Below are 22,115 nucleotides of genomic sequence, written 5' to 3'. Positions count from 1 at the left end.
CTATAGGTATGTACTTGTTAGAGACACACACATGCTGCAAAGCTGCTAGTTACTGCATATTCATTAGTATATTTCTGACTGCAGTGTTATAAATATATGGTGTGGACCACTTGGGTTGAGAATATGTCTCTAGATTGGGCATGTTCTCTGTTTGAACGTTGTATATTATCTATAATATGATATGGAGTACCCTCACTAAATTCAAAGAAGCCACAATAGAAACAAATATTTATTAAAAACAGAGAATAGAAGGATGAAGAGAAAAATTAAGGAAAATGGTTGATGGTCATATAAGGTTATCTTTTCCTGTGTATGTAGAAGAGTTGACAGTAATAAGTACCAAACAATTGTGTTATAGCATATTTAAAGCCTACTTTGCTTCTCATATTTTCCAACCTTACAGTTCTAACACTGCAGATAAATCCTGTAATATCATAAGGAGTATGAGTTGCTATTTGACATATGACATATGTGGTACACTAGCGATGAAATATGCCAGTGGCACTAATAATTATATAGGAATTGCTAAGAAATATAGTCTTAAACTATATAATACCAATGCCAAAAACAAATTAGTAGTATTCATACCACTAAAATATGACTTTTTGAATTAAAAGATAACTATAAGATTACTGATAAATGACAATACAAATGTAACTTTATATTCATTGTTATGGATACTTTCTGATTTAATCAACTTGTGGCATGGTTAACTGATGCATATAATGCTTAACATTTTTTTTATGTATGTATGCATATATGTGTGTATGTATGTATGTGTGTGTGTGTATATATATATATATATATATATATATATATATATATATATATATATATATATATATATACATATGTGTATGTATGTATACGTATATATAGGTAGACCATTACAATAAATTTGATACCTATGAATGCCACTCACACTATAAGGGAGATAGACAGCAAGCATATTGTTTTTAAGATGCATAACCGTTATTGCTACACAAAAGATATATTAAAATAAAAGATTTTCCTTTACAATTTAAACAAAACCAAATAGTTAAGTATTAAATCTATGTATAGTTGTGTTGCCTTAGTGTTTTATAAAATATTAAAAATAGATAGACTGTATTTAAGTAATCTGTAAAGACAGATACAGGTATACTTAAAAGCTATACAAGATACTTTTCATTATAAAACTACCATATGGCGGGGCCGGGGCCAGGGGAGGATGCTGAAATGCAGACTTAGATCGCTTGAATGATTAGATCATTCAAGGATGAGATGTTTTTTCTCATGGAGGGGTTTGGTGGTTGTTTATCTTGTATTGTTCTCAGTTATGATCTTGTAATTTACTTTTATTGGGTGTCTATAATCTATTGTAATACTGTTGGAAGAAGAAAGAACAAGTCATTCTCTTCATGTACACACATCTACACATTGTTACGAGTATATGAATATGGATAAAAGCAAAGCTAATATAAATCCAATTGCAAAATGTATATCTCTTAATGTAAATGGTTTAAATAATAGCTGCAGAAGGGGAAGTCTTTATAGATATTTAAAGCTATGTGAAGCGCAACTAGTATTTGTACAGGAAACACACCTTACACAGGAAGACATAAATAAAATAAACAATAAAAATTATACAATACTAGCAAGTTCCACCTATAATCAGAAGTGAAGGGGAGTAGCAATTTTGTGGAAAAACACTACTTTAATGCCTAAAATCATAAACACGTTCCATGACAACTCAGGAATGTTTTGTCTAGTGACAATATCTATCAATGAAATGATATATACATTAGTGAATATTTATTGGATACCAGGACTAGGTGTTAGAGTGGCCAAACAACACTTAGAAGACATTGTACAATATACCAAAGGCAATTTAATCATAGCTGGAGATTTCAATTGCATTATAAAAGAAACTGACACAAATACTAAAACTACACGTAAGAGATCACCTTTAACAAAGTTGTTATCTGAGTTTGTTGAAACTTTTAATATAGTTGACATAAATGAGTATGCTATCCCAGATTCACTGTTCTTTACACATTTTTCCCATAGATATAATACATACTCTAGAATAGATAGAGTGTACATAACAAAGGATTTAACCTCTAAATTAAATAAAGTCAAGACAATTCCATGCCCATTTTCGGACCATAACACCATAACGTTTGAGATAGACTTATGTTTCAAGAGAAGGATATCAGTAACAAGAATACCATCTTACATAACAAATCTCAAAGATTTTAAGGAATGTTATATTAAAGAGACACAAACATTCCTAGATATCAATCTTACAAAAGATGTATCTTAAATATATATATGAGATGCATTGAAAGCATACCTATATGGAAGAGCGGTGGGATGGTATAAAAATAAAAACAGTGGAATAAGGAATTAATGGAATTACAGTCAAAAGTAGATAATGTAAAGCTTGATATTCAAAGTGGAAACACCAACTTAATAAAAGAACTAGAAGATACTAATAAAAAATACTCAGACACGCTACACCACAAAACAATGATCAACTTAGAAAAAATTAAACTATGTTACTATTCAATGAACCCTAAAAAACAACGAAGAATAGCAAATAGGACTAAAAAGATTATTAAAACAAATCACATCAAGGAAATACATAATATAGAAACCAAAAAGAAAGTATCTGATTTAGAAGGAATACTAGAAGCTTTTAGGCTATTTTTTCATAAACTTAATAATCAAAATGAGAAAACAGAAACACATTCAGTATTGAAAGCTTTTCTCAAAAACAATGTTAAAGTTAGGTTATTACAGGAGCAGGTACAACTAATAGATAAACAAATAACAATGACAGAACTTAAAGCTGAAGTAAATAAGCTAAAATTAAACAAAGCTCCAGGTATAGATAATATCACCCCAGAAATGTTTAAATTACTATCAAATGAGGCTTTGCTGTTGTTATTGAATGTCTTTACATCAGTTAAAAATGGTAAAGACATTCCTCCTTCTTGGAAGTACACATTAATATCACCAATTCTGAAACAAAATAAAGATCCCAGTGAATGTTCATCATACAGACCCATTTCACTTCTTTTGCACACCTCATCATGAAGGGTTTCACATCCAGATCCAAGGATGTCATTGTACCCCTATATTCCTCCCTCATCAGACCCATGATTGAGTACAATGCCCCATTTGGTATGTACCTCACCCGGCACTTGCAACAGCTGGAGAGACCACAAAAGTACCTCACCAAAAGGATCAAGGGTCTCCAACATATGTCTTAATCTGCCAGACTAAAGAAACTTCAGCTCTATTCAGTAGCATACCGCCTGCTCAGAGGTGATCTCTGCCTGACGTACAAGGCCATGTCCAATCAGGATCTGGTGGACATGCTCCACCTCAAAAAATCCAAATCCATCAGGACCATGAGAGCTAAAGACTTAAACCTCGGCACAAGTATGAATAGGACATGCTGGAGGGATAGATTCATAACCCAGAGGCTTCCCATGCTTTGGAACAGGATCCCAGTTCGTATTAGGCAGAGCCCCTCTCTGACTCTCTTCAAGAGAAATTTTGATGAGTGGATGGGAGATCGTAAGTTTACCCCAGGGGTCACATCTGTGTCACTGCTAGACAGGGGCACAGTAAACTAATTCTATTATATAAGGGGACCTTCACTGTGTCACTACTAGACAGAGGCACAGTATTCTAGATTTATTCTGTACATTTTTGTACCACTTCATGGGGTGGCAAAAGCCACATCACTATGGCTAGGCTTACAAATGCCCCAGGGCAGATAGCCTAGTACTATACTATGAAACTATAATATAGATTATAAAATTTTTATGGCAATACATGCTGCTCGAATAAAACAATTACTACCACTTTTGATAGAGGAGGATCAAACAGGTTTTATAAAAGATAGGAACACTTATGACAACATTAAAAAAATTATTTCCTTAATTGATTATATAAATGTCACAAAAAACAAAATGAATGTTATTAGCTTAGACATAAATAGTGCATTTGATTCAGTGAACTGGGATTATCTGTGGTTAGTTTTAGAAGAATATGGCTTCTCAAACAACTTCACTTTGTTAATAAAATCATTATATGAAAAATCATTGGCTTATATAAAACTGGGATCTTGTCTGTCTAAATCTTTTAAAATAACTAAGGGCACAAAACAAGGCTGCCCTCTTTTTCCGTTATTGTTTGCGCTAGTCATTGAACCCTTAGCAAATAATATATGTATGGATAAAAATATTGAATGAATACAACTAGACAAAAGCCTAGAGCTTAAAATTCAACTTTTTGCTGATGATATTTTAATTACCTTAAAAAATAATAATAGCAGTTTAAAAGCATTATGGGACTCAATTCAAAACTTTCAAAACTTTTCAAGTCTTAAATTTAATGAGAACAAAACAAATGTATTGCTTATAAATACTAATAAAAAAGATCTAAATAAAAAATACCATAAATATATCTCTACCGATAATATAATTAAATACTTGGGAATTATAATAACTAACAACCTAGATACTACAATTGAAACAAATTATAAAGAGACCTTAAATAATATTAAAAATCTAATACAAAGATGGAATAAATTCTTCTTTTCAGTGGAAGAAAGGCTTTATATAATTAAAATTATCATATTTCCAAAAATTCTTTGTCATACAAGCTTGTTCTTTGCCACCAGCTAAATCGCACCTAAAACAATTAAATGATTTAACGGTAAGATTCCTATGGTATCCAAAAAAACCAAGGATAGCTATGAAGTATCATCTAGATGATTGGGATATAGGTGGCATAGGTTTACCAGACATAGAAATATATTTGCATTCATCCATTATTAAAAAAATATCATTATGGCTAAATACAAAATATACATCAAAATGGAAGCTAGTTCATGAGAGAATCTGGTTAAAATCAGGATTTGTAGTAGCAAATAAGTATACAGATTTCATACCAAACAATTTTCTATGGCTGATGAAGGAATATATGATGATACATAAGAATAAAAATATAAGTTCCAAATACATTACTTATATATTAAAAATTTTCCAAAATCTTATTAATAGCAATGCTGACATTAAAGCATGGTCATTTCTTTTATAAGGGATTAATATATTGGCATCAATTGCTAAACTCTGGAAAACCTCTGACAATAGACCAGATTAAACAGAAATTAAATATGGACGATAGCTTGTGGTTACATGTACAAGAATTAAGACAGTATATATTAAGCAAACAAGAAACAATGCAACCATCAATAAGACAAAATGTTCCTAACCTTATAGAACATATATTACTAACGAATCAACCCATTACTGGAAAGGGATACTTATCATCTATTTATAGAACAAACAGACAAAATATGGAATTATTATAGATCAGTTAATGGACATGTGCCAGATGACAGAGATAAAAAACTAATTCTTCTCTCTCCAAAGCAGACATCACTTTCATTACATTGGAGACTTTTTACATGGCAATTCATACACAGATCTTATGTAACCCCTCATAAAATGGAACTTATGTTTAAGAAAAATATCGGCTGCTGGAAATGTGATTTATCAATAAAAGCAGACTGGCAACATATGTTCTATGAATGCCATTTGATTAAACCATATTGGGATAAAATAAATTATTTTCTGCAAATGCTATTCAATGATAAATTCCAGATTTCCAAATCTATTATTTTGTTTAATGCACCTGTACCCGACTGTGTGCCAAGAACAAAATATGTAATCTTATGGACTCTCCTAGCTATTGCAAGGAAGAACATTACATCAAACTGGAAATCCAAAGCTTCTCCAACTTTTAAGCAATTCATGAATATGGTGTCAGCAGTATCGCAATTGGAAATTAACACTATTAAAGGAAGAACTGAAAGAACTACATCATTATAATGTAGCATGGCAAAAAGTAACTGAAATACTGGAGAATAATGACTGCAGCAGATTATAATCAGGAAACAATTGTATAGAAAGTCAATTATATGTCAACAATAGACACCCTTGTAAATACTTTATTTTGGTTTTAATGTTTGATATCTGTTTAGAGGTTTTAGCCTACCTTTTTAAATAATTTGTAAATGCTTCATTGTCATAAATAACCTGCATTCATGTTTTCTTGTTTTTGGAAATGAATAAAAATATTAAAAAAAAAAAAAAAAAAGTATGAAAAACAAATGCTTCCAAAACAGCAAACATCAGTTTCCTTTTATTTCTTTTACACTTTCAATCCACATGTATCCCAGTTATCCTCATATTCATACATTTATTCATGTAGAATAACAACTATATTTACACACAAAAGGATTCATACCAGAATAATCCTTCCAAGATGATACTTTCTGTTTCTACAGTGTTTAACCAGCCCACACTCTTTGTATGTACAGATATAAATTTCTTTATAATAGTTAGAATCTTTAAATCATAACTTCTTTACTTTCAAGTATAGATTTTATACAGCAGTGCCATTTTTATGTAACAGCATGTTGCCTACTTTTTGCATTTTAATTGTATGCATCACTAGTTGTGATACATTAAGCTTTTGCTTCTATGTAGTTGTTGCTACCAAATGACTCTTGTGACTGAAAACATTGTCAAAATTCCCAACTACTTGGTTGACAGAGTGTAAATGTATGTGTGTGGGCTGGCAAGTCCATGCATGTATGCTATGAGTGTGTATCACAGTTTTGAATTGCAGTTTGTTGAACTGCAAAATATCGAAGTAAAAAGAATGAAAAGCAACCTGTCGTATCTCTGCGATGGGCTTTAACATGTGTCCTGCGGGGGAGCAGGTATCACACTCTTACATTCACATCTTGGATCGACTTTACCATGGGTCTGAAAAAATAGCTAGTCTGAAACTCTGCTTTTGATTAGTCAGGCTTGATCAGTCAGTGTTGATATTTCATGTCTTGATCAATGAAGCTTTGATGATCTAAATGAAAATCACACACACGCATGTGCCACATTTACCTGATGTGAACTCTTGTTTCATGAGTGTGTCGGTTTGCTAGACTTGGTCTATGATGTGCATTGGGATGTCTGTGAGCTATGAGCTGGTGTTTGTTGTCCCACTGGATTTCTTCCTGTTGTGGTTGTACCCTTTTAGATGATGCTACAATTACCACATTATATAATTTAATGTGATACATCATTCCACATGACAGTCACCGCATGCACTATGACATACTGCATGATCCATATGATTGAACTGTGTCCTGGAAACCCCCGTTCTGGTATTGCAAACGCATATGCGGTTATGTTTCCCATCCAGTAGTGTGGCTGATTCTATCCTGCTTCCACATCTGTGCCGAAGCTGTGGATTCGCTTCTGTAGCTGTGGTTGTAGGAATTATGCTGCATCTCTTAGTTGTCTCCCATTTTGTATGGTTTAATTGTAGAATTTCTTTTTAATGGTACAACCATACCATATCTGGGCATTGTGTATACTACTTAGATGATTTACATTAACCATGTGTAATTGTCTTACAATTCAAAAAGCTCCTCAAATCACATGTAGTGGACACCTGGCTATGTTCTTGTTACTCCCTTGGTTAGGCCTTCCTAATTTCCATGCAATCTTATACCCTCTTTATTTAACAATAGAATGTAACAACCTCATCTGTTTAAGTTTATAACCCTCTTTTTCATTTCAAGCACTCTGGTAGCAAATGAAGTTTGGGAACAGATGAAGTTGTCACTGGACAGCTTTAGTGTGTGGTGGGGGAGGTAGAGGTTAGGATGTAGGGAGGTAGGCAGGATGGGTTAAGTGTGTGGGTAGGGAGCAGATAGGAACAGGTTAAGCAAGTGGGAAAACGAGGGAGGAAGTGAGGTCGGATTGATGGGTGGGTCTTAAGGGCTTTTGAGCTGGGATTGTTGGGTCCTTTTGATTGGCCACCTTTTCTTGAATTTAAAGTGTCACAGCTAGGATTGGTTCCCAAGAAAAAGCTGGGTGAGTTTCATTTAATTCATCATTTGTCATACCCTGAAGGCAAGTCTGTTAATGATTTCATCCCGGGGTGGGGAGTACTTTTATATTATGTTTGTTTTCTGTATTAGATCTTAGCTTATGCTTTACTAAAGGACTCTGTGTAAGTTTTTTATGTATAACCCTGTATAAGTTTTTTATGTACAATCTAAATAATGTACTGCAAATCATGTTACTACTAAATATAATTGTATGTTATGTCACTGCCTGTGCTTGAAGCTTTTCTCCCCAGGCCTCTACTGAAAATGGACATATATCCAGTTGGACTAGCCCGGTCAACAAATGTAAAATAAAATAATAAATAAATAAAATAAAGGTTAAAGTAACGTATGCATCCTTGGATGATGTGGTCCACATCATTAGGAGTTTTGAAGATCCCTGGCTGGTTAAAGTAGATATTGAGTCAGATTTTCATCTGTTGCTAGTGCAGGAGGAGGATTGGCCATTATTGGGCATGGTGGTGAGTGATACTTTTTATTTTGACACTGCCATGCCTTTGGGGTGTGCAGTGGCGTGTTCTACTTTTGAGAAGTTTACCACAGCACTGCATTGGATATGGCAACGTAGGGTTGATAGGCAGCAGGCAGTTCACTCTCTAGATGACTTTTTGTTGGTGGGTGAAGGAAGAGAAGGGGCCCAGGTGGCAATGCAGGAGTTTGTGAGGATGTGCGGGACCTTGGGAGTACCACTGGCTAAGCATAAATTGGAAGGCCCGCGAAGGTGCTGAATTTGTTGGGTTTGACAGTGGATGCTACATGGGCTCTGTTTCGTTTGCTGGAGGATAAGGTGGTTCGACTGTAGGAGAAAGTCTCCTGGGTGAGGTCCATGAGTAAAGTTCATGTGAGGGATGTGATGGAATTGTTGGGCTTGATGAACTTTGCTTGCAGGGCTGTACATCCGGAATGTATGTTTTATCGGTCGGTGGGTTTTCTTTTAAAAGGGAGGAAGAGGAAGCAGCACAGAGTAAGGGTCAGTAAGTTAGCATGGGTGGATTTAGCTGTGTGGATGAAGTTTTTACATCAGTTTAATGGGATCTCATTTTGGCAGTTGGATTGGGTTGGACAAGGGGATCTGCAATTGTTTGCAGATGCAGCTGGGGGTTTGGCCATGGGAGCTTACTTTGGTTTTCGGTGCTATGGCCTGCTCATTGGCCCAAAGATTGGAAGCAGGATATTGTCTTTTTGGAGATGATGCTGATTTGGGTGGCTTCTGTGGTATGGCAGGAGCAATTGAGAGAAGGAGAGTGGTGTTTAATTCAGATAATATTGCGGTGGTGAGAGTGTTGCAGGCTAAGATGTCTAAATCCCCTCTTTTGTTATTGGTTGTTCGTAAACTTGTGTTGCAAAGTTTATTGATTAACTTTTCATTTATAGAGTTACATGTGGCTGGGGTTAAGAATGAGATAACTGACAGTTTGTCTCATTTTCAGCTTTGCAGATTTCGGCAGGTGGCTCCAACAACAGCATTGCATCCCTCAGTCATTCCAGACAAAGTTTGGCAGATTGGCCAGTAATAATCTGCAGGTTGGTGCAACAGTCATGGACAGTATCTACAAGGAGAGCTTACTGTAGGGCATTGTGTGATTTTGACACTTTTTGAGGCAGTTACCAGATCAGGAGTATGAGTGGTTGGAGAGTTTGTTGTTGCGTTATTTAGCCAGTTTGCAGAAGCAGGGTAAGGCGGTTCAAACGGTGAGGGTGGCATTAGCAGCTATTGAGGCGTTTGCTTGGTTGGCCAGGTTAGAGGAATGGACTAGGTCATGGCTGGTGGGGTGAATAGTGAAAGGATGTGGTGAATAGTGAAAGGGTGGGGTAAAGTGAAAGGTCCTGCTACATATAGGAGATGGCCTTTGACTAAGGGGATCGTAAGAATGTTGCTTAGGGGCTTAGGTAGAGTATGTGGATGTATGGATGATTATGTGGTGTGGAGTACAGTAAGCGTGTTGATGTATTGTAGGGCATTTCTGTGTCTGAGTTGTTGGGTTCTTGGGTGTGGGATGATGTGCTTATATTGCCTGGGGCAGTGCATATTAGGCTGAGATCTTCAAAGACAGATCAGGAAGGGAAGGGGACGCCGATAGTCTTGGAAAATGTTGAGTCAAGTTGAAGATGTTCTGTGGTGTGAGGAAGGAGATTGTGGGTGGCAAAAGGAAGTAGAGCTTAAGGGTTAGTTTTCACATCAGTAGGTGGTAGGGCGTTGACGGGTGAGCAATTCAACTTGATTATGAGAAGGGCTCTTAGTAGTGTTGATCTAGAGGGGGATAAGTTTTCTTTCCCATTCTTTCAGGATGGGTAGGGTGTCAGATTTAGCAAAGGGAGGAAGTTTGATTGAAGTTATCAAGAGGGTGGGACAGTGGTCTTCCAATGCCTTTTTATCTTATAATTAAGTAGTTTGGTGAGACGTTTTGGTTTAATTTTTTTTCTCCTCTTTTAGGTGAAAGAAGGGTCTTCATCTTGGGTCATTCTTTCATATATTGGGCAGCTAAGCATGCAGCAATGGAATGAACTTGGGTTTGGAGTGGTCTGGTCTGAAAGTCACCTGGCATGATGTTAGATGGTTGATGTGGAGCCGGATATTGCAGGTATTTATCATGTTGCAGAGTCAGTGGGGATTGCTGCATATTTTGGTGATTCATTTAGGGGTGAATGGTTTGGACAGAATTCTGATCGATTTATCAAATTTGTAAGGATGTTTTAGCATTGAGAAGGCTTTATCCATCAGTGGTTTTGCTGTGGTTTGAGATTATTCCCAGGTTGTATTGGAGGGAGGCAAATAATGAGGTGGAGAGGGCTAGGAAGTATGTTAACTTTATGTTGGCAAAATATTTGAAAGAAGTGGGGGTGCATACTATACGGCACATGGAGTTTGAAGACAGGGATCCCATGTGGTATTGGATGGATGGGGTTCTCCTCAATGAATTTGATCTAGATTTGTTTAACCTTAATTTGGGGTTAATGGTGGAGAATCTAGTAAAAAGGGGTATTATGTGAAAGGGGAACAGCCCTTTTGGGCTGGTGGGCGGAGAAGAGGGACTGGCTTGCCTTTCTTCTGTTCCCTCTCAGGAGGATAATTGGAATTGGAGGTGGTAAATTTTGATGGTGGAAGACTTGGAGAGAAAGGATTGGATTGGTGATATGCTAAGGTGAGTGGGGACACTGCCTTGTTATTACAATGATAAGTGAGCAACTGGGGGACACTGCTTATCCAAGGGTGAGCGGATACGCTGCCCTTATGTTTATTTATGTTATTTTGTTGCAGTGAGTTTAATTTGATTGTTTCAATAAGTTTTCATGTTACTATCTTATCATTCATTACAATAAAGGTTGTCAAAAGTCTGTGGGTGTTTGTGTAGTTTTTAATTGGACAGTGACAACATCTGTACATGTTTTTACCCAGTCAGTTATTTCTACTATTTATGTCTCATTTTTTGTATTATTTACCATCAACATACTATTCTGTGTGTTCGTTAAATTGTTGAAATGTCTGTAACTGTTACAATATGAATACTAGTATATGTTAATATTATATTTATAACTGGAGCTTTTCTCCCAGGGCCTCCACTGAAAAAGGACCTGTGTCCATTCGGCCTTTCCTGGTAAGCAAATGTAAAAAATAAAAATAAAAAAAATGTAAAATAAATAAAATGTGCCCAATATGAACTTGTGCGACTTTTATATTCACTAGATGATAACATGATTCATGTAGGCCTATACATCATTGCTACTGGATGCTGTGATGGCTATATCATTGTAGTTGATTGTGCCACTTTATTGATACAGCCAATATTAGTAAAATTTGTACATCACCATCAGTTGTTAGTGTTTAAAAAATGTATATATTTCTGAACATTCAAAGCAAGTGAACCAAAACACTTTAACTTTCAAATGCAACATCCAGTAAATTCTTCAAAATCAGAACTGTTATTCCAACATATACAGTATCATTAGTATCATGTGTCTGTTAGGTTGTCTCATGCAAGTAAAAGTGTTTTCCAACATTCGTTAATAGTAGATTTCTTTAAGCTGACTACACAACCATCAGCTTCAGTTTTTGCATACATTCCCTTTTTCTGTGGTTCATATATACTTAATATGGAATTAAAGCTGCAGCACTTTATATTTAATAGGTTCATAGGAGGTCAGTAGGCTAATGGCTCTAGAGACCTGACAAGCCTGGCCATATTTATCCAGAGTTGCCCCAATTGTCAGTGGTTAGGTGAGTAAAGTTCACAGAGGTAAGGGTCTATGGTAGTTGATACTGATTTCCTCTGTCCAGGAGGGACATGGGCACCACCCCAGGAGTGAATTTGCAGGCACTGATCCATTGATCTAAGCTGCATTTAAGAGGGTCAGGGAGGGCTTATGTTTCATGTGAACTGGAAGCTTAATTCAGAAAAGTGGCAGTCTCTGGGAGATTTATCTCTCTCTCTCTGGCATGATCTGTTCATGTCAGAGGCTAGGTTAAGATCCCTGGAGTGAGTGACCCTCCTGCAGTTTGATTTACAAATCTGTAGCATTTCCATTAGAGCCAGGTCAGAGAGTGCTATGTAAGCCAGGCACAGGTCACCCCTTAGTAACCTGTAGGGGACAAAATACAGTGACAGGCCTTTCAGTCTTTCTGCTTAAGACTTGTTTTGTGTACCATGTAATTTCTTGGTGAGAAACCTCTGTGGTCTCTTCATTTGTTACAGGTGTCTGGTGAGGTGCATGCAAAAGGGAGCATTGTACTCAGTTATTGTTCAGATGAAGGATGAGTTCCTTAGAGCTAGATGCGATACCTTTACTTATGACATGTGCCACATAGAAGGATTTCCTTACTACTGTGGATACATGGTGGATTTCCTTACTACTGTGGATACATGGTGGTCAAAGTTCGAAAATGGTTATCAACCAGAGTACCCAGATCACGTACCACTGAGTCTACACTTAGGAGATTCTGTCTATAATATAATTAGTAGGGATGGTAGCTTTCCCAAAGAGAATAATAATGCAGTTTTTGCATTTAGCTTTAATCTGTGTCTTTGGCACCAAACATTTGTCTGCGTTAACCCTGTCTGCAATATATTAACATCATTGGGGGGCTCAATGATTGCTCTCAATTTGCAGTGATCGGCTAACATGATCAGCCACAGACCATCCAAGTTTGCCTGGACTTCTGAGAAATAAATTTCAAACAGTAAGGGGCCTGGCACAGGACCATGTAGTACAGCACTGATGACTAGTCTTTTGCAAGAGGTGAAGTCACCCACTTTGACAGTATGAATCCTGTTGGTGTGCCAATTGTCTACCCATCTGGTAATGCAGGGGTTAATTCCCAATTGGGAGAGTTTCTCTATAATATCTGAGTGGGGGATTGTGTCAAATGCCTTGGCTAGATGAAGTAGGTGGCATGCACTGTCTTTTTCCCTCATACAGATGTAGATTACCTGTGCCCTTGTTAATAAGGTCCATAATGATTCTTTCTGTGGCCTTGCAGATGAAGTCAGTCAAGCTTATGGGCCTGTATTTCCTAGGGTTGGTTGATGGTTCCCCCTTTGTGCAGAGGGATTAATGTTGCTGTCCTCCATTCTGCTGAAACATAACCAGCTCTCAGGCTGTGGTATAAATAGGGATCCCAGTGGGGTCAGTTGGTCATGTTTTAAGTTGTTTAAAAGGCAACTTGGGATGTTGTCTTGTCCCATTAATCCCATGTTTTTGGCCTTGAAGAGCACCAAGATGACCTGCTCTCTTGAGATAATAGACTGAATAATGGTGGCATGTATATTTTGGGGAAATGACTGGAGGGGTCAGGGGAGTGAAGTTTTCTCCAAATCTGTCAGCTAGCAGGTTGACTATTACCTTCAGTTGAGTATGAGTGGTGCCATCCCCAACCAGTTCAGCACTTAGCTGGGTAATTCCCTTTTAGATTTCAGTAAAGTTAAAAAATGTCTTGTGATTATCCGTAGCTAGGGAAGCTATATTTGCTTCATAATTAGCTTTGGAGGACTTGACAGGGTCTTTAATTTGTTTGTTTAAGCTACAGTGTGATTTCTACCTCGGCTCAGCCAGTTCCCTCTTGTTCTCAGACATTTTTCTTCTTTCTGTTGTTGTTTAGCCTGTTTATACTAGGGTGGTTTGTTTTTTGAACCAATACCTGGTTTTAATCCAGTCAGGTACAGCCAATTCTGTACAACTGCTTAAGAGGTTATACAGGGCATTAGTGTACACCTCTGCGTAGGAGTCCATGTTATCTGCATTCAAGGGGGCTTTGAAACGTCTTATGCCATCGTTTGTTAGGAGGTAATTTGTCTTATAAAGATTATTAAGCATTTTGAGCTTGATGGGATATCTGGTCTTATAATTCCATCAAATGAGACCGATTTATGGTCCAGTCTTACTGGGGGGGGTCATCACATGGGCAGTTACAGTGCTCTCCCATGTTTGTAACATTTACTTAGAAGGCTTGTAATAAATCAAGTGGACATCCTTGTAAGCATGATTATGGGTAAAAGTGACCTGGCACTTGGACCCTTTTAACTTTGTGTTTAAGACTGGAATGGTAAGTTCCATTCTGCTTGGCAAAATGCTGCCTGCTATAAAGGCATATATATATATATATATATATATATATATATATATATATGGTAAATGCTTGGTTACAGCATACACCACATAGACCTAACAGACCTAGTACTTTCTAGAAGCCATGAATTACTGAAGTGTACTCCACTTCTGATCTGAGCATGTGTACATATTTCTATTCATGTGGGGTCTTTTCATTTAGGAAATGTTCCGGGACCCTAAATAATAAAGAATGAGAAGTTGAGATTGCTACAGTGTCCCCTGCATATCTTTGAAATGTTCATGATAACTTATCACTTCTATCATTTTGTTTTGCCATAAAACAGTTTTTCATGGGTTCCTTCTCATGGCAGATACCCTAACCATCGACCGGCTATGCAGTGTCTGTGTACTAAGGTGTGTGTGTGTGTGTGTGTGTGTGTGTGTGTGTGTGTGTGTGTGTGTGTGTGTGTGTGTGTGTGTGTGTGTGTGTGTGCGCGCGTGTGTGCGTGTGTGTACATTTTATACCACAATCACAAATGTTATTTTCATGAGACAAAAATAACAAAACTAATTCCAAACCATGGACTTTTTCTTAGGGCAAGCAAACACTTGCCCAAAACTACACACCATACCATCTGAAACTTACCTACGTGGGGGCAACCCCCCCCACTCCCCTAACTTATATGTACCAACTCTGGGATCGCACTACAGTGGGGGAAAAGGTACATTTCCCCACAATGGGCAAGTGTTTACTTGCCCTGGGCAAATGTCTGTGGTTCGTGATTTTAAGTTTTGTTATTTTCATCTTGCAAAAATAACATTCGGGAATGTGGTCTTTCAGTATATCAAATTAGAGCCATATATACATATATGTAAAATATATACAATTACATTTCACAAAGTCCCTGACCCACAATATCATTGACCATAAATGGTCGACACTCAATAAATTAAAAAAAGAAAAAAAATTTATGCAGGGAGGCAAGCCCCCCTTCAGCCCGCTGTTAACTAAATATACCAAATCGGAGATTACAGAAAAGTGGGTAAGTGGCAAAAGCTCACTCCCCATTATGTAGTGATCCTGCAAAGCAAATGGTAGCATCCTGAGATGAAGAAACAGCTTGATAAAGCAAGCTTCCTTCTTAAATGTTCAATGTAAAGAGCATGTGATGAAACATAATGATGCCACTGATGCCATACATATATATATTTTGTGTGTGTGTGTGTGTGTGTGTGTGTGTGTGTGTGTGTGTGTGTGTGTGTGTGTATGTGTATGTATATATATATATATATGTGTATATATTATATGTAATGTTTTCTACAGGAGGCAAGCCCCTGCACCTTCCATGTGGATAACTTTGCCCCATATTCTCTAAAATTATATAAAACTCTGAGCTTGCACTTCCTTGGAAAACCGTGAATTTCAGCTTTCCCTCTCCCATGTGTATGCAGTCATAGAGCTGTAATACAGACGTCACTGTGGTGTGAGGGACAAAGCCCCCTACATGGGTTCTGCACATGTGCAGTGTGAGGCAATTCATTTATTTGGCAGCTTCAGATCTCTCTAGTTTTTCTTTTTTTTTGTTTCACTTTTACAGAATTTGTGCATTCCATGCAAAACCATTGTGATTTTGCTCTTGTTGCTTATATCCTGGAAGTCATAAAAAGATTAATATCCCCTTCCTAGCTGATGAGTGCCTCTTACTGTATTGCAGTGCTTATATGCTTCCTTGCCTTTGGCATGTTTGAGTAACAATTACACTTTTACACTTCCATTGGCCGTCCTCCTCACCAGTAATGCATATTGCACTTCTTTATGTGCACAGACTTAATGGTATACTCTGCTTGCTGCATATTTTTGTTTAAATCACAATATGATTATTTCTGATGTACTATGTTTACACTAGCTAACACAAAGAGGGCAGTGTTTTTGAATCTCTCTTTGTATCCATTGATTTCTCCACTAGATAATTTATTCATCCTTGTGTTTGCTGTGTTATATTTCTCATATACGCCTGTTGCTGTTTTTATGATCCGTTGAGATTTTTATTTTTGTAAGACTTTTTCCGTTTTTTTTTTTTTGTAATAACCTAAGTAACAGAGATTTGTCTTAGACTTCAGATTGTTCAGACAATGCTGTGGTTTACATTTACATTTTCTGTAGCAAAGGAAATGAAAAGTCATTGAAAAAAGAATGGAATAGATAAGAATATAATTCTTATCACATCACTGATGACCTGGAGAAAACTATATGCTTATGTGGTTAAATAGCGTAGTGTATGAAGGGGGTTACTAACGAGTTCTGAACAGTCATAATACATATTAGCCTTGGAATGTCGAAGAATCTATGAACGTATAAACTACTTCCTTTATATCTGATTTCTAGGCACCTTTAATGGTTTTCACACACTCCCTCACACACACACACAAACACACACACACACGCAGAGTAGGATAACCCAGTTCTTCAGCACTTTTGTATTTAATAATATTTAATTTATTACTAGGGGGAACACTAAAAGAGTTAAATATGGATGTTATTTCACATCACTGTCACATGAGTTAGAAACATTACAAAAAATAAATAAATACATAAAAGTGATAAATCATACTGAGAACCATCTATGCAGTGCAGACTAAAACTGCCAGAACAGTAGCTAGGCAAGCTAGAAAAAAACTCTTTGTAAAAGAAACAGGAAGAGATATCTGGCCCCATATACAGAGCAGAACTTTTTGAACAATGTACGTGTTTGCAGCACACCTTTAACTTCCACAGACATGTATGCATTCCTACAAAAAGTCAATTGAATATTGCTCCAATTTATTGTAGTATAAATTCATCATAAAAACAATGAAACTTGTCAAATCCTACAGTCCTCTACATTTTAGATTACATTATTTGGACTATGTAGTCTAGCTTTGGCGTGATAGTATTATTTTTCTTAACATGACTTTATACATCTTTAGTTAGTTCAGAAAATTCAGAGAAAGGCACAATATGCTTCAGTGTATGTGACAGATGTATCATGAAGTTTTCTGTAAAGATTTACTGTCCACTATGAGTCATTTTCTGCAACACAGCCAAGACTTTTGCCTGACTGACTAGCTTAAGGGTTATCAAAACTACCTATTACAATTACTTATTCCCCTTAGTGTATTGTAGTGTGTATGACCTTATAGGTTAAATGATTATTTCAAGGGGTGACCCAGAGTAATTTGTCTGGTTTAATGGCTGTTATGAATTGTACTCTTTGTTATGTACTGTTTTGAGTATTGGGAAACAAATACTTTATTTTAATTATTGCATTTTTATAGTAAACTTGCATATTTTCTTTTGCAGGAAGAAGCTTTATTTGACTAACGCTGACTTACAAGGAATTCCATGATAAAGAAAATTAAAATCCTAACAGAACCGTGATACAGACCTCCTGTAACAATGTATTACAAAGCTCCGAAGTAAGTGCTGCAGATTAAAAGCAAATGTATAATGCCTTAAAATAAGCAGAATAAAGTAACCGTACATTAACTTACTATAAAATATGGTTTCATAGCTTGTATTTAGAAAGGCTTTGTATAGCATTTCCTGAGTGAGCAGTGCATACACACAACTGAATCATTGTGACATATGTACCTTGGGAAATTGATTGACTTTTACGTCCAATTAGTCACGAGTTATTAGTAAAGTTTAATATCTGGAAGAAGCTTAAACTTCTTTTCCTTCATAAGATACATGGTTTTCAAAGTTAAGGGCATCTGGGGTGTAATGTATACCATTCAGGTATATTAAAAGTATTTTGGTGTATTCTTCTAATATATATTTATGTAATATATTTCATTAAACACTTATATTAGATGTATAAATTTAATGTATAAATTTATCTTTGTCAAAGAAGTCTTTTGTGTATGGAATCTGTGTTGTCAGCTAACTACTAGCATAACATGACCCATACCGTGTTACGTCTTTATTGTTAGTGAGTGACTTTTGGTTTTGAGAAAGTCTGTTTAGACCAAAGTGCTAAAACAGTAATTTTTTTTTTATTTAGTAGCTGAATTGTTTTCTGTTTGCCACCTGACCTTTTAGTTCTTTGTCTGGATTTATTTTGGATGTATTACCACTTTTATTTGATTTATGAATTCATCGAAGGTGCAATGCATAGTTATAAACAGTATGCTTAAGGCTGATGGGTCTGTAATTATTTGGGTTAGTAGTGGGGCCACATTTGCAGAGGGGGATCACCACCACAATATGGCACGATTCAGGGATATAGTCTGTAGCCAGACTTAGGCTGAATGACTTAAGGAGAGGGCGAGTGAGGGCTTGCTCGACACTGTTAGACAGCCCAGTGTACTGTCGGGAGCCATGAATAAAGTGGTTCTGGTCTTGCAGAGTGCTTTAAGGAGATGATCCATTGAGATGGTAGTGGGGGGTGTAACTCAGGGATGTTTGGAGAAGGGATGTTCGTTTCAGGTTAGAAGCTGCAGCAAACTTGTTTGCAAATATGTTAGCCATATATTAGATATGAGGGGAAAATTCCATTGTAAGTAGTTCAGAACATTGATATAGGTTCATAGGTTCATACTAGGCTATCTGCCCCGGGGCAATTATATGCCTAGCCCGATTCTGTATGGCTTACGCCAACCGTTGATTTGAGTATACTGTGCCCTTTTTTAAGGTTTAGTTTATTGTGCCTCTGTCTAATAGTGACACGGGAGTAATCCCTGGGACAAACCTACGATCCCCCATCCACCTATCGAGATTCTTCTTGAAGAATCTAATCAATGAATGATATGAATTATCAATGATATGAATTATTCCTTAATTTTGTGACATCACTAAAGAAGGACTTATAATTATACTTTTCCTTAAAAGCTACAGAATCGTTGCTGGTTTAAGACCAGACTTCAGTTTCCTGGTAAGGATTGTTATATTCCCTTTGTGTTGATGTGTACTGGTTTTACAAAGTAATTTAAGCAGTTTCTTCTAATAGAAAGTTTATTTTTATCTACCAGCTAAGAAGATAGTTTGTTATTGCATTTATTACTGTGGTTGATTTTGGTTAAGAATTGCAGTATAGATGCAGTTATCTAACTGAGCATATAGGTCTTTGTCACAGGAAGCTGCATGTCAAGGGTCCACTGTGGAGTTTGCATGGGTGAATTTGGATATTTCATAGTATAATTGTTAAAGGTTTAACTTTCTGAAGCCTCTAAAGAGTGTGGTGTTGGTTACCAGGGCTGTAGATATTCTTGTGGGTAAAAGTAATCAGTTGGTGACCTAACATGATGAAAGAAGTACAAACCAGTGGTACGGAATGGGTAGGGAACATGTCCGTGCCAAGTTTATGAAAACTACTTCCAGAATATTTCCATCGCTGGTGAGATTTCAGACAATTTCATCTAAGGGAATTACCTAATCTAAGAATCATCATTTGTACCCAGTGTTTAAAATACAAGTCCTCTAGTTTGTGGAGGGGTAGTTGAAATCAAGGGGGGTTAAAGATCCATATCATATAGTGATATTTTCAAAAAAAAATGAAATGTTCAGGATCCTGTGGGTAACCAGCTGAAAGTCTGACTTACCTAGAGTGAGCTGGAGTTCTATGACATCATGTGGGCCTTTGGGTATCACATTGTAAGGAACAAAGTATCCTTGCAGGTACTGGCAATCTTAACAGCTTGATAAGCGCAGAAGTCTGGCACGGAGAAGGTGCTGTTGTTTAGTATACAAGCATGGACATATTCAAGGTGTTGAAGCACGTACGGATCAGATAGTTTATAGTTCAGGCTCCTGGCACTGAGAAGGCTAATCTTGCTGTTGTCCAATTTATGATATGATTTGTTTGTTAGTTATGGATGTTCATTAGATGAACGCTGTCTAGAAAAGGCACAATGGGGATAGCAAAGGTTTTGGCCAGTATGAGGAAATCTTTGCACATGAGTTGTATATCATCTTCCAAAAAACAAGTTGGATAGTCAGTCATCTCTTCCCAGAGCGACACATACTGGATCCCCCTGGAATGACATCAGCTACTGTCTAATTATTTGTCTTTGAATCCAGGCATCAGTGTTGGTGAAGGGGAGCATACGACTCAAAACAGATTATTACCCCTGACTTTAGCTTGTGTAACATGTTCCAGCAAGTCATTCTGTAAGTCCTTCATAGTTTTTTATTTATTTATTTATTTATTTAAATTTGTTGACCGGGAGTGTCCGACTGGACGTAAGTCCATTTTCAGCAGAGGCCCGGGGAGAAAAGCTCCACAGTTAAAATAAACAGACAGTATTTACATTGGATTACATAGTGATTAACAATTTACATAGCAATTACTTACAACATATTTACAGATGAAGAACATAGTACATCAGTAGACAAGTAGAATCTTTATCTGTGAAGTGCATACCAGACATTAACAAATGTTACAAGAAGAAGAAGTTCATGCTGTATAATAAGTACTGGCTTATGAGCATCTGAGCTTGCTATAATCAAGGTAGTTAGTGGAGTGGAAAGAAAGGTAGTGGTTGGATGGGGTGGATGATATTAAGAGTGGGAGTTGCAAGGGCATAGCCAGCATGTTTTTAGTTGCGCTTTTAGTAAAGTTTTGAAGTGGGTGCATGATGGTATGGAGGTAATTGTGGGTGGGAGTGAGTTCCATAATTTGGCTATGGCGCAAGAGAATAGTGCTTCACCAGCAGAGTTATTGGCTTTAGTGATCTGCAAGTGATTTTTGCTGCTGGATCTTAGTGGTCTGGTGGTGCGATATGGTTGGAGTAGATTCTGGAGGGATGGGACATTTAGTGGATGGTTTACTAGTTTGTGGGCAAGTGAGAGTTGATACCACTGAAGGAGGTTTTTTGTGCTAGATCATCTTGCTTGGACTGGTGGAAAGGGCCTTGAGGATTCTTAGTATGTCAGCAGTCTTGGCTCTCGTGAGGCAGCTAACTGTAGTCCTGTCCTTGTTCAGTCTAGTAAGCATATAGTCAGTGTGTCTATCAAGGGAGTCCATAGTTACTAGAGTGTTACCCAGATGCCGAGTTATTAGACACCAGGTGTTATGTTGTTGGTGACAAGTTGCTAAAGGGGTGCATATAAATATGTATTTGGGGGCTTCATTGCTGCCTCTGCTTAAACATTCTATGAGGCTTTGGTACTGATTTTTTTTTTAAGGTGTCAGCTTATGACAGTTTGGGAAGTCGGTGTGTAGATGTTTCATTTGTGTGGTTGGGGGTAAAACAGTGTGATGCTCAGTAATGAGACTCCAAGTGGGCCATCTGCAAGTTAAATTTGTGCTGGACCGCTCACAGATAGAATCCATTAGGTTAAGCAAGAGTTCATTTTCATTGAACATTTTTATTACATAATTTTTGAGCCAAATATAATTGGTTGGATTGGAGAGGGATCATGGCCTTGTACAGCTGATAACATTTAATTTCCAGATCAAACATCTAGGATAGGAACTACATTCACATCATTAATGCAGTAATTATTATTATTCTGTAGCACATTTGGTCTTGTGTTTGCTACTGGGGAATCTAAAATAACTGTCGCGTGTATTAATAAAATCCTTGCTGAATACACCATCCCACTATATCT

The 22,115-nt window shown here is 36.9% G+C and overlaps 1 protein-coding gene across 5 annotated transcripts in view; it reads left to right on the top strand.

Annotated features, from left to right (window-relative positions):
• The window catches only part of GPR132 (G protein-coupled receptor 132), a 921,399-nt gene that overhangs the window by 620,984 nt on the left and 278,300 nt on the right, over positions 1-22,115 (top strand). For all 5 annotated transcript variants that reach the window (XM_044074364.1, XM_044074363.1, XM_044074365.1 and 2 more), the window contains one exon: positions 17,865-17,980. The gene's annotated coding sequence lies outside the window, so the exon portion shown is untranslated. The remainder of the gene's footprint in view (positions 1-17,864; positions 17,981-22,115) is intronic.

The sequence above is a fragment of the Protopterus annectens genome, chromosome 6.part0 (assembly GCF_019279795.1).
Source record: "Protopterus annectens isolate FY-2018-M chromosome 6.part0, PAN1.0, whole genome shotgun sequence".
Lineage (NCBI taxonomy): Eukaryota > Metazoa > Chordata > Ceratodontiformes > Protopteridae > Protopterus > Protopterus annectens.
Note: the sequence above shows the minus strand (reverse complement) of the source record. Positions and strands in the feature narration are given on the sequence as shown.